Source organism: Oncorhynchus kisutch, linkage group LG25 (assembly GCF_002021735.2).
Source record: "Oncorhynchus kisutch isolate 150728-3 linkage group LG25, Okis_V2, whole genome shotgun sequence".
In the NCBI taxonomy this organism is placed as follows: Eukaryota; Metazoa; Chordata; class Actinopteri; order Salmoniformes; family Salmonidae; genus Oncorhynchus; species Oncorhynchus kisutch.
Window position 1 is genome coordinate 12,617,320 of NC_034198.2, and position 12,356 is coordinate 12,629,675.

A 12,356-nucleotide genomic window follows, 5' to 3' on the forward strand; every position below is an offset into this window, starting at 1 on the left:
GCAATTATGTTAGCACTCTTGAAAACTTGCACTAATTAAAGAAGCAATAACTTAGGCTTTCTTTAGACCAGTTGTGTTTCTGGAGCATCAGCATTTGTGGGTTCAATTACAGGCTCAAAAAGGACAGAAACAAAGACCTTTCCTCTGAAACTCGTCAGGCTTTTCCATGTGAGAAATTGCCAAGAAACTGAAGATCTCGTACAACACTGTGTACTACTTCAAAGAATAGAATAGAAAGAGGAGTGGGAGGCCCGGTGCAGAATAGAATAGAAAGAGGAGTGGGAGGCCCCGGTGCACAACTGAGCAAGAGGACAAGTACATTAGAGTGTCTACTTTGAGAAACAGACGCACCACAAGTCCTCAACTGGCAGCTTCATTAAATAGTACCCGCAAAACACCAGTCTCAACATCAACAGTGAAGAGGTGACTCCGGAATGCTGGGCTTCTGGCAGAGTTTCTCTGTCCAGTGTCTATCTTCTTTTGCCCAAATCAAATTGTATTAGTCACATGCGCCGAACACAACAGGTTACACCTTACAGTGAAATGCTTACCTACGAACCCCTAACAAACAATGCAGTTTCAAAAAAATTCAGATAAGAATAAGAGATAAAAGTAACAAGTAATTAAAGGGCAGCAGTAATATAACAATAGCGAGACAATATACAGGGGTGTACCGATACAGAGTCAATGTGCGGGGGCAGTTCGTTGAGGTAGTATGTACATGTAGGTATAGTTATCAAAGTGACTATGCACTTTGTTGTCATCTATGCATAGTCACTTTGATAACTGCCCCCGCACATTGACTCTGTATCGGTACACCCCTGTATATTGTCTCGCTATTGTTATTTTACTGCTGCCCTTTAATTACTTGTTACTTTAGCAGTGGTGTAAAGAGGGGGAGAGGGGGGGGGGGAATGCAAATAGTCTGGGTAGCCATTTGACTAGATGTTCAGGAGTCTTATGGCTCCTAGACTTGGCGTTCCGGTACTGCTTGCCGTTCGGTAGCAGAGAGAACAGTCTATGACTAGGGTGGCTGGAGTCTTTGACAATTTTTAGGGCCTTCCTCTGACACCGCCTTGTATAGAGGTCCTGGATGGCAGGAAGCTGGCCCCAGTGATGTACTGGGCCATACGCACTAGCCTCTGTTGTGCCTTGCGGTCGGAGGCCGAGCAGTTGCCATACCAGGCAGTGATGCAACCAGATGCTCTCGATGGTACAGCTGTAAAAGATTTGAAGATCTGAGGATCTATGTCAAATCTTTTCAGTCTCCTGAGGGGGAACAGGTTTTGTTGTGCCCTCTTCACGACTGTCTTGGTGTGCTTGGACCATGTTAGTTTGTTGGTGATATGGACACCAAGGAACTTAAAGCTCTCAACCTGCTCCACTGCAGCCCCGTTGATGAGAATGGGGGTGTGCTCCTCTTTTCCCTGTAGTCCACAATCATCTCCTTTGTCTTGATCACACCGAGGGAGAGGTTGTTGTCCTGCACCACATGGCCAGGTCTCTGACCTCCTCCCTATAGGCTTTCTCGTTGTTGTCGGTGATCAGGCACTGTTGTGTCATCGGCAAATGTAATGATGGTGTTGGAGTCGTAGCTGGCCGTGCAGTCATGAGTGAACAGGGAGTACAGGATGAGAATGAGCACGCACCCCTGAGGGGCCCCTGTGTTGAGGATCAGCGTGGCGGATGTGTTGTTACCTACCTTTACCACCTGCATATCAGGAATTCCAGGATCCAGTTGCAGTGGGAGGTGTTTAGTCCCAGGATCCTTAGCTTATTGATGAGCCTTGAGGGAACTATGGTGTTGAACGCTGAGCTGTAGTCAATGAATAGCATTCTCACAAAGGGCTGTGTGGGTGCAAATTTGATTGGGTCTATGGTTTCTGGGATAAGGGTGTTGGAAACAAGTTTCTCTGGTCTGAATGCCAAGCGTCACATTTGGAGGAAACCTGGCACCATCCCTAAGGTGAAGCATGGTGGTGGAACCACCATGCTTCACATTGCTGTGGGGATGTTTTTCAGTGGCAGGGACTGGGAGACTGGTCAGGATTGAGGGAAAGATGAACAGAGAAAATTACAGAGAGATCCTTGAAGAAAACTTGCTCCAGAGCACTCAGGACCTCAGACTGGGACTAAGGTTCACCTTCCAACAGTACAGCAACCCTAAGTACACAGCCAAGACAACGCAGGAGTGGCTTCGAGACAAGTCTCTGAATGTCCTTGAGTGGCCCAGCCAGAGCCCGGACATAAACCCGATCGAATAGCTGTGCAGCGACGCTCTCCATCCAACCTGACAGAGCTTGAGAGGATCTGCAGAGAAGAATGGGAGAAACTCCCCTGAATACAGTTATGCCAAGCTTGCAGCGTCATTCCCAAGAAGATTCGAGGCTGTAATCGCTGCCAAAGGCGCTTCAACAAAGTATTGAGTAAAGGGTCTGAATACTTATGTAAATGTAATATTTCAGTTTTTATTTTTAATACATTTGCAAACTTTTCTAAAAAACAGTTTTTGCTTTGGGTATTGTGTGTAGATTGATTTTAGAATGAGGCTGTAACGTAACAAAATGTTACGTCTGAATACTTTCCGAATGCACTGTACATTGGCATTGTGAATACAATGGCATTGTGAATGCAATGTTCTAGAACCAATGTGCTCCGAGTTCAATGAGCACTCGATACAGTTCAACCCGAATAAGTGCAAAGTTCTGCATGTTTGCTTTACAATCAACCCACCCACTTTGGAACCACTGTACCTAAATGGACACACTCTGCAAAAACATCTGATATTTATATTGCAGGGACCCTGCATCCAGGATGTCCAGTGGGACCAGCAGCTGGAGTCCTTGTTGACAAAGGGGAACCAGAAACTCTTTGTGGTCCTCTGTGGCTAAGAGTATTTTATGCGCCGACCTAGCTCAAATTCTAGTTGTCACATTAAAAAGAGACTAGCATCCATAAAGCGACCAACCATTGGATTTAAAAAAGGCCGGATTGAGTAAATTTGTAGGTGCAGCAGTTTTTATAAAATGCATAATTTATCGCTCTCATGTGCTCATTAATGTCTGTTAAGAACCAATGATGTGCTACCTTTTTGTTGCATTTTTGACAGTGCTAACATATTTTTAAATCTGAAACCACAGAGTTCTAACACAGGTTTGGTTGCTCGGCAACAACACAGCTGTTTGCACCATGATGCCACTGCCATTCATAAGAAGTGGATGCAAATTAATCTAGTCCACTGTATGTAGTTAGTTATATAGTGCTATTAAAGCTGAGGTTAATCAATAAATACAAACATATATTTTGATTAGCTAGGTAGCTAACATTACATAGCTAATGTTCGCTTGCTTGTACAAAGTCTAGCAGCTATCCTCTATCTGTAGCTAGCTAACACCAGTCAATTGAAAGCCAGCTACTCTAGCTAATAAACAGGTACATGAAGGTAGTTAGCCAATGAATTAGGCTTTATTTTGATTAGCTATGTAGCTAGTTAGCTAATGTAACGTTATACCAGTTAGATGCGAGCTAATGTTTGCTAGGTAGCTAACCAACAAGCGAAGAAAGCTAGCTAGCTAGCTATATCTTGCCAAGTAACGTTAAGGTTTTTCACTTAAGTCAACATGCGGTGTAGGCCGTCACTGTAAATAAGAATTTGTTCTAAACTGACTTGCCTAGTTATATAAAGGTTAAATAAACATTTAAAAAATTGTAAACTGCTGATCTAGACACTTCTGTGTAATCGCAGCACAAACAAATATCACACATAAAATAGCAAATGCCCTTAGCTGCTATCATAGCCAAGTAACCTTAGCCAACATTATACGATTTTAACGTTAGCTAATGTGTATGGCCAGTTTATGCACCACAATAGATCATACTTTCTTACACAAAGCACAACTATTTAGTAACCTTAAGTTTAAAACCACCAAACTCTGGGAAACTGCCACTCTACTCACGTTTACTGCAGTTAGCTACGCTACATTTCCTCAAAGAACAACCAAGACCACACAAATCATAGCCGTGAAAAAAGCACTATCGTTGCACCAATGTGTACCTAACCATAAACATCAACACCTTTCTTAAAATCAATACACAAGTATATATTTTTAAACCTGCATATTTAGTTAATATTGCCTGCTAACATGATTTTCTTTTAACTAGGGAAATTGTGTCACTTCTATTACGTTCTGTGCAACAGAGTCAGGGTATATGCAGCAGTTTGGGTCGCCTGGATCGTTGCGAACTGTGTGATGACTATTTCTTCCTTACAAAGACAGCCAACTTCGCCAAACGTGGGATGATTTAACAAAAGCGCATTTGCGAAAAAAGCACAATCATTGCACGAATGTACCTAACGATAAACATCAATGCCTTTCTTACAATCAATAAACAGAAGTATATTTTTTTAAACCTGCATATTTAGTTAAATGAAATTCATGTTAGCAGGCAATATTAAACTTGTGAAATTGTGTCACTTCTCTTGCGTTCATTCCACGCAGAGTCAGGGTATATGCAACAGTTTGGGCCGCCTGGCTCGTTGCGAACTAATTTGCCAGAATTTTACATAATTATGACATAACATTGAAGGTTGTGCAATGTAACAGCAATATTTAAACTTATGGATGCCACCCGTTAGATAAAATACGGAACGGTTCCGTACTTCACCGAAAGAATAAACGTTTTGTTTTCGAAATGATAGTTTCCGGATTTGACCATATTAATGACCTAAGGCTCGTATTTCTGTGTGTTATTATATTATAATTAAGTCTATGATTTGATAGAGCAGTCTGACTGAGCGGTGGTAGGCACCAGCAGGCTCGTAAGCATTCATTCAAACAGCACATTACTATGTTTGCCAGCAGCTCTTCTGTTTATGACTTCAAGCCTATCAACTCCCGAGATTAGGCTGGCAATACCAAAGTACCTATTAGAACATCCAATAGTCAAAGGCATATGAAATACAAATGGTAAAGAGATAAATAGTCATAATTCCTATAATAACTACAACCTAAAACTTCTTAACTGGGAATATTGAAGAACTGGGAATATTGAACCACCAGCTTTCATATGTTCTCATGTTCTGAGCAAGGAACTTAAACGTTAGCTTTTTTACATGGCACATATTGCACTTCATATTAATGCCCATGATTTTGGAAAGACATGTTCGACAAGCAGGTGTCCAAATCCTTTTGGTCATGTAGTGTACATATAAATGATTTCTTTCGGATTTACGTACAGAATAATACAAAATGCTATGAGATCAGGGTTCTACCTGAAGCAGAGTGTAGTCAAAATAAAGGGAAACGCTTTTTAACATTGTGATTAAATGAGTCTGTTTTCCACAAATTGACTGTTTTAGACGATTGTATTTTAACCAAGCAAGATAAATAATTGTGAAATCACTACTGAATGAATTAACAAAGTAATTTTGGAACAAACGCTTCCAGACATTTTAATGGTCTGTTCAAGTCAAAGTGTTAGGGAGCATTCATAATTTCACTCTGGCTATCTACTCTGATTTCAGAGCACTCTCGTCAGGGTGCCAGAGTGCAGAATAACTGAGGAATTTACAAATGTGCAACACCCGTTGAATATGACCGGTGTCAGTCAACATTTGCAAAAAAAAAGGTTTTCAATTGTTGCCAGCAGCCCAGTTACAGTCACCAATGCTCTAGATAACATGAAAACAGCTTAACCAGCTCAGCTTGGGAAAGTAAATTGGTGTGAGGTGTCTGGAAGTAGCTAGCAATCTAGCCAACGTTAGCCAGTTAGCTAGGGTGCTTGACTGCTGTTGTGAGGTCAGAACGCTTAGATCAACCCTATTCCTCGGCCAGAGCATCCAGAGCGGGTACTCCAGGCTGAATTTACGAACACACCCTTAAAAACAGGATTCATAGTGTAATGGTTAGAGTTATTTTGACCATTCTTTCATTCATAGTTTTGACAGCCCCCTCTCGACACACAAACTCATTTTAATATATTAGGTTTAATTTAAAAGAGCCTTTGGGTTCGTGGAGAGGCAGGTAAGTGCTAACGAGTGTGTTGGTGTGTACTACTGTAAGACTCTCAAGGAAGAGGTCCCTCATCCGTGAGATGCATGCCATCCCTACGGCAGGGTTCCCCAAACTCGGTCCTGTCACAGAGAAATGCAAACACCAGCTGGGCTATCTCTATGCTCTTCTTGATACGGTACTCCCACTGGAACGTCCCAACTCCTCCATTGTGTGATGTCAGTGTAGACCTCCTTTGTCCCTGGGACAGTTTGTATGGACTACCTCCAAATCAGCTCGCATCTGACGCACCAGCGCTGTCCCTTTTATGTGTCCCAAGTCATTTCCACCAAGGTGGATGACTATGAGGTATTCCGGATCACACCTCGCCTTGTTCTCAATGGAATAACTCTTCCATTGTGAACAGCTCATCCATATTCAGAGCTCCTCTAGTCATCTAGCAGCTACCTTGTGCAATCGCATAGTAAATATTTTATTCTGTGTTTGTTTTCCTTGCTCTCGCCAATTTGCTTTGAGCAATGATTAGTAGGATTATGGAGCTGGACTCTCACAACATTGTGAGGGTTCACAAGGAGAGCGTGTGTTAAACTGTATTATAATGTTGTATAATAATGTTGCATAATCAACTTCCGGTGTAAAAACCATGGAAAATAAAAACAAAAAATTCTAAGCAACCTGCCTATTCCACCCATGCTCTACCAAGGGTTTCCAGCATACAGCATGGACCTACTACAGTAGCTATGTTGGTATTGTACATGTTTAGGCAGGCAACTATGTTTAGGCAGGTTGCTTAGGATTTTTAGTTTTTTATTTTCCATGGTTTTTACACTGGAAGTGTAAAAACAGCCTAATCAAACAGCCTAATTCATACTCTTCAGAGGGATAATGGACTTGACAGTGTCCTGCTATAAAACATTATGTATACCGGTATATACAGTGCCTTCGGGAAAGTATTCAGACCCCTTGACTTTTTCCACATTTTGTTACGTTAGCCGTATTTTAAAATGTATTAAATTGTCCCCTCCTCATCAGTCTACACACAATACCCCATAATAACAAAGCAAAAACAGGTTTTCAGACATTTTTGCAAATGTATTAAAAACATTTCTTTGCACCCTCATTATTTCTATCTCCTCTTTGCACATTCTTCCACTGCAAATCTACCATTCCAGTGTTTATTTTTTATTTTTTACTTGCTATATTGTATTTACTACGCCACCATGGCCTTTTTTGCCTTTACCTCCCTTATCTCACCTCATTTGCTCACATTGTATATAGACTCATTTTTCTACTGTATTATTGACTGTATGTTTGTTTTACTCCATGTGTAACTCTGTGTTGTTGTTCGTGTCGAACTGCTTTGCTTTATCTTGGCCAGGTCGCAGTTGTAAATGAGAACTTGTTCTCAACTTGCCTACCTGGTTAAATAAAGGTGATAAAAAAAAAAAAAAATGTTTTTACATAAGTATTCAGACCTTTTACTCTGTACTTTGTTGAAGCACCTTTGGCAGCGATTACAGCCTCGAGTCTTATTGGGTATGACGCTACAAGCTTGGCTCAACAGTATTTGGGGAGTTTCTCCCATTCTTCTCTGCAGATCCTCTCAAGCTATGTCAGGTTGGATGGGGAGTGTCGCTGCACAGTTATTTTCAGGTCTCTCCAGATATGTTCGATTGGGTCAAAGTCTGGGCTCTGGCTGGGTCATTCAAGGACATTCAGAGACTTGTCCCAAAACCACTCCTGCGTTGTCTTGGCATTGTGCTTAGTGTCGTTGTCCTTTTGGAAGGTGAACCAGTTTGAGGTCCTGAGTGCTCTGGAACAAGTTTTCATTAACAATCTGTACTTTGCTCCATTCATCTTTCTCTCAATCCTGACCAGTCTCCCAATACCCGCTGCTGAAAAACATCCCCACAGCATGATGCTGCCACCACCATGCTCCCGAACAGCTAATCAAATGGCTACCCATACTATTTACATTGACCACCCCCACCCCTACGCTGCTGCTACTCTCTGTTATCTATGCATAGTCACTTTAATAACTCTACCTACATGTCCATATTTACCTCAATTACCTAAACACTGGTGCCCCCGCACATTGACTCTTTACCATTAACCCCTGTATATAGCCCCGCTATTGTTATTTACTGCTGCTCTTTAATAATTAGTTATTCTTATCTCTTATCTTTTTTTTGTTGTATTTTCTTAAAACTGCATTGTTGGTTAAGGGCTTGTAAGTAAGGATTTCACTTGTATTCGGCGCATGTGAAAAATAAAATTTGATTTGATTTGTGCCTTTCCAAATCACGTCCAATCAATAGAATGTACCACAGGTGGCCTCCAATCAAGTTGTAGAAACATCTCAAGGATGATCAATAGAAACAGGATACACCTAAGCTCAATTTCGAGTCTCCCAGCAAAGGGTCTGAATACTGATGTAAATAAAGTATTACTGTTTTTTATTTGTAATACATTTGCAAACATTTCTAAAAACCTGTTTTCGCTTTATCATTATGTGGTATTGTGTGTAGATTGATGAGGAAAACAGTTCATTTAAATTTTGGAAAAAGTCAAGGGGTCTGAATACTTTCCGAATACACTGAAGAAGAATATAAATGCAACATACAACAATTTCAAAGATTCTACTGAGTTGCAGATCATAGAACTCAAATAAATAAATTAGGCCCTGATCTATCGATTTCACATGACTGGGCAGGGGCGTAGCCATGGGCGGGCCTGGGAGGGTATAGGCCCACCCAGTTGGGGAACCAGGTCCACCAACTGGTGTGCCAGGCCCAGCCAATCAGAATATTCCCCCCCCCACAAAATAGCATTATTACAGACATAAATACTTCTCAGCACCTCCCCTTTCCCCTCCTCAGTCGATCCCGCAGGTGAAGAAACCGGATGTGGATGTCCTGGGTTGGCGGGTTACATCTGCTCTGCGGTTGTGAGGCCTGTTGGATGTACTGCCAAATTATCTAAACGATGTTGGGGTGGCTTATGGTAGAGAAATAAACATTAAATTCTCTGGCAACAGCTCTGTTGGACATTCCTTCAGTCAGCATGCCAATTGCACGCTTTACATTACACAGGTAACAGTTACAGACATCAGGAATGCACATAGGCTCTATCTATCTGAGCTACTGGGTCCAATACACCACCTCCTGATTTTATGTTGGGCACCTACTTACCAAAAAATGATGTTATTAGGATTTTTTTTATTTCAATTACATGTTTTGCTAAACTAAAGGTTTCAGGAAATACAGGCATACACCACATTACTACAAGACAAAACAGCTCAACCAGTCCTGATGGTCTTGTAAGTATAAAAGCAAAGCATGAAAAGGTAGTGTCGTGAGATAATGTCTTACTGTGGAGTGTGAAGAATCCAATACAAATCCAGTACAAATCACATTATTGTGGAAGCACCTCCTCTAAGAGGATGAATTAGGCTTGTTTGGAAGGTTTGCATTCTAAGTAAGTACAATACCAACATAACTACTGTAGTATGTCAAAGCAGTGTGCTGGAAAACCTTGGTAGAGCATGGGTGGAATAGGCATTGTGATGCTGGTGAATTTCCTTTCTTTTTCGGCTTCAGACCAATGCCTATTCTCACTTAAAACTGTCGTTTTTTTTGTTTTTAATTGAAATAAGCATCAACCCTGTGACACTTATCTTTTCCCATTGACTGCAATGTATTGACATAAGCCTCAATTGGTTCATGATTATATTTTTTTCCATTGGTAGTGCAATGTTTAATGGGAGCATGGCAAGTTGACATAAGCGTCAATCGGTTGAATCTAACTTTTTGCAAAAACATGACAGGTTGACGTTTTGAGGCTGATAACGGGCTGTGTGGTCGGTCATACATTGCAGTCGCAGAGGACCAGAGGTTAAAGACATGGGTTCACTGTGGGCCAATCCTAATTGCCTTTAGGCACCAACAGAGAGAGGTCCTCTGCAATTGTTGATTTTCATTAAACAGAACTACAGAAAAAAAAACTCTATCTGGGCCAACAAATTAAGATGACAAACTTGTGCCCCTCTATTACCAGGAAGTCACACACAAGCTGTTATGCCCTTTTAAGGTTAGGGTTCTGCTCATATTCTCTCAGAAGACAAAGTGATTTGGCAGGGAGACCGTAAACTGAATGGGTATCTGTCTCTGTATATTGGTGGGCCTGTTTCCAGTAATGGGTTTGGATTTTGAGGATGTTATGTTTTCTCCCAGAGATGGATGGAGCTAAGAGTCAGGAACAAAGCTTGCACTGGCAAATCAAATAATGCTTTGACATATTAGGTGTAAGACTAAGGTGTCCCATATGGCACCCGATTACCTAAATAGTGCACACTACTTTTGACCAAAGTAGCACACTAGGGAATAGGGTGTGATTTGGGACATATCCTGGAAGTGTTCCTTATTCTCCATTGCAGTGTCAGGTATATCTAATGCACATTTTTTTTTATTAAAATGAAGGCCTTTGTAATGTGGTTTCCTAATAGCTAATGACATTTCTGGTTCTCCCACTAAAAGGATCCGGTGATTGAGGGTTGGTATCTCGACTCATAATTTTAGAGATTTCACTCTCTAAGTAAGGTTATAGGTACTGAATTAATGAAGCTACCTGTATTATAGCCCTCGTCGACATTATGTACTTAAAAAAAAAAGATGAGTCTGAAGGCTGCATCGACCTGTGGAACAACATAGCCCCGCGAGACTGGATGTTGAATTGGCATACTTAAAGTTTTTTGAATGATTACCATATCTATTTGTTAGCTTGGAATAAGTTCTACATTTCAAATCTTAGACTGCCTCTGTTTGTCGAAGATTTAAAAAGGTACCCAGGGGTTTGACTGAGTTTCAGGTTCTCAGTGATTATACTTCGTAGACCACTGCTTGAGGGAATTAACTCCCTCCATTTTTTTTTCTTGCAGAATTTCAGATTTGTTTTAAGATTTCTCTTCATTTGCATACTCAGATTGCTGACCTATATTCTGTTAAGAGTTGAATTTGATGAGCTATTGAGATATTAAACCCCTCAAGCAGCTGGCTCATCTATAAAAGACTACAGGGCACCAACTATCACTCATCAATTTGTAATGTATGTAGACTATATACTGTAGACCTCAACACATTTCTGCCATGCAGGATATACAGTGTGTAGTGAAAATCTACACACCCCTTGCACAGTCTTCACGTTTTGCTGCCTTATAATTTCGTTTTAAAAGATAAAATTTTTCAAGTAATGTGGTGGCAGCATCATGTTATGGGTATATTTGTCACCGGCAGGGACTGAGAGTTTGTCAGGATCCAATTAAATATGGAAGGAGCAAAGCCCAGGTAAAAAGTTAGAGGAAAACCCGCCTCAGCCTTCTGAAAACCTAACCCTGGGATAGAGTTGTATTTTTCAGAGGGACAATTACACACATTTTAATACCAAAGACACAGAATGGTTTTCCAAGAGGTGTTGAGTATTCCTGAGTGGTCCAATCTCAGTCCTGAATTAAGTTTGCTTGCAAATCAGAGACAAATATCGCTGTCCATTTAATGATTCCCAACCAAATTTACTGAGCTTGAGCAATTTTGACAAAAACAATGGATATATGTTACCCAAAGATTAGTGCAAAGTTGGTGGAATATTGTTACAAATATCACAGCTGTAATGGCTGCCAAAGTTGCTTCCACCAAGTATTAACTCTGGAGTGTGAAGACATACACAATCAAGGCATCTTTGTTTGTTTTGTTTTTTCAACTAATCTGGAACATTTTCAAACATGTGTCTTTGAAAATGTGAGTACATTGCGTAGATCAGCAGGGGGAAAAAATCTAATTTAATCTCTATTTTAGAAGGCAGCAAAACGTAAATACTGTGCAAAGGGTGTGTAGACATTCACTAGCTACTGTACATAACAAAGTCATGCAATTGAATCAAATTATTATTTCAAAGCCCAAATGGCAATTTATTACTGATGATAAAACCCCCAGATGTAGTTTAAGTTATTCTTTATTGACCCAATAAAGCATGTTAAATACATCATTACAGTGTGAAGCATTTACATAATTTGTATTGTCATGCAGGATACAAGGACAGTAGTTTGTGAGGTTAGAAGTATCCGAGGCCATACAGTGCCTTCAGAAAGTATTTACACCCCTTGACATTTTCCATATTTTTCTGTGCATTTAGAATGGATTACATAGAGTTTTGTCACTGGCCTACACACAATACTCCATAATGTCAAAGCAGAATAATGTTATATATATTTTTTTTTACCAGTTAATTACAAAGGCGGAAATATCTTGCTTCAATAAGTGTTCAACCCCTTTGTTATGACAAGCCTAAATA